Here is a 2,233-nt window from a genome sequence, read left to right as displayed (position 1 = left end):
AAAAAAAAGATAAGATTAGGAGCTCTGGTAGCGTAGTGGTTACGAATCGGGCTGTGAACCTTAAGGCTAGCGGTTCGAAAATACCAGCCGCTTTGCGGGAGAAAGATGAGGCTTTCTACTCCCGTAAGGATTTACACCCTCGGAAACCCTGTACAGGGTCGCTATGGGTCGGAACCGACTCAACGGCACTTAACAACAACAACAACAACCTTAACCAAGACATTTGAACTATCTGAGCTTCAGATTTCTCAGCTCTTAAGTGAGAAATGGTAATTCCTCAATGCTATTTGCATCCTTAGACTTTGTAGTTCTATTATAATTTATTTTGCCCCTAATTCCAAATGATTCTTCTGAGTTAAAGTAACATGAACACATTGTTCTGATCCAGTATTTAAGAGCACATCTTACTCAGGACCAGAAAGAGAAAATAAGATAAATACAGAAAATTAATAAAGCAATGCCAACCCCTTATGTAAATATGCTACGTAGAATAAATACTTCTCCAAATAATAGAGCAGTATGGAGGCATGCCAAGGTTTGGTGACGTGAGTTTCCTTTATGTGAAAATTTTGCCTTTGTAGTTTAGAAAAAATCTTGGGAGATTTTTGTTCCCCTAAACCCAGAACTATCACCCATCTGTCAGTTTGTCATACTGTGGTGGTTTGTATGTTGCTGTGGAGCTATGCCATAGGTATTTTAAATACCAGCAGGGTCCCCAATGGTAGACAGGTTTCAGTTGAGCTTCCAGACAAAGACAGACTAGGAAGCAGGAGAGATGGACTATTTCCAAATATTTAGTCACTGAAAACCTTATAAATGGCAGTGGAATATGGTCAACACCAGATTGCTGAACATTGAAACTTGATGAAAAGCACCAGAATATTGTCTGATACAGTGCCAGATGATGAACCCCTCAGGTTGGAAGGCACTCAAAATGCCTCTTCAAAGTAAGTAAAGTTGACCTTTATGACACAAATGGAGTAAAGACCTCAGAATCTTTATTTGCTAATGAAGTACAACTCAAAATGAAGAGACACAGCTGTAAACATCCATTAATAATCAGAACATGAAATGCATGAGGTATGAATCGAAGATAATTGGAAATTGTAAGAAGTGAAGCAGACATATACACATATATATCCTAGGCATTAGTGAGCTGAAATGGACTGGTATTGGACATTTTGAATCTGATAATCACATGGTTTACTATGCCTGGAATGGCAAATTGAAGAGGAATGGCATCATATTCACCATCAAAAAGAACATATTAAGATTAGTCATGAAGTACAATGCTATCTGTGGTAGGATAATATTCGTATGCCTACAAGGAAGACCAGTTAATACCACTATTATTTAAATTTATGCACCAACCACTAAAGCCAGTGATAAATGGCATTGAAGAATTCTATCAACTTCTTCAGTCTGAAAATGATCAAACATACAATCAAGATATGTTGCTAATTACTGGAGATTGGAATGCCAATGTTGAAAACAAAGAGGAAGGATCAATAGTTGAGAAATTGTTTCTATTGGTGAGAGAAACAATGCTGGAGAACACATGACAGAATTTTGCAAGACCAATGATTTCATTGCCTGTACCTTTTAAAAACAGCATAAAAGACAATTTTATGGACTTCACCAGATGGACCTCACAAGATGGAAATACGAAAATCAAATTGACAACATCTAAGTTATTATAGCTGTTGAGAAAGAAAGAGACGCTGGGAAATCTCCATATTATCAGCCAAAACACAGCCAGCAGCAGTCTGTGGGACAGAGCATCAATTGTTCATTTGCACATCCAGGCTAAGGCTGAAGAAAATGAAAACAAGTCCATGACAGCCAAAGTATGACCTTGAATATATCCCACCTGAATTTGTAGATCATCAGAAGCACAGATTTGATACATTGGACATTGAAGACTGAAGACCAGAAGAGTTGTGGGATGATATCAAGAACATCAGACAGAAAGAAAGCAAATGGTCGTTAAGAAGACAAGATGATCAAAACTTGACTGGAAGAAGAAAGAAGAGGGTGAAAAAAACAGTAACCTGCTACAGCGTAGGGGTTACGAATCGGGCTGCGAACCGGAAGGTCAGCAGTTCGAAACTACCAGCTGCTCCGCGGGAGAAAGATGAGGTGATCTGCTCCCGTAAAGATTTACAGCCTCGGAAACCCTATTCAGGGTCGCTATGGGTCGAAACCGACTCGATGGCACTTAACAACAACAACA

The sequence above is a fragment of the Chrysochloris asiatica genome, unplaced genomic scaffold (assembly GCF_000296735.1).
Source record: "Chrysochloris asiatica unplaced genomic scaffold, ChrAsi1.0 scaffold00081, whole genome shotgun sequence".
Classification (NCBI taxonomy): Eukaryota; Metazoa; Chordata; class Mammalia; order Afrosoricida; family Chrysochloridae; genus Chrysochloris; species Chrysochloris asiatica.
The sequence above is the reverse complement of the archived record's forward strand: the minus strand, read 5'-3'. Positions refer to the sequence as shown.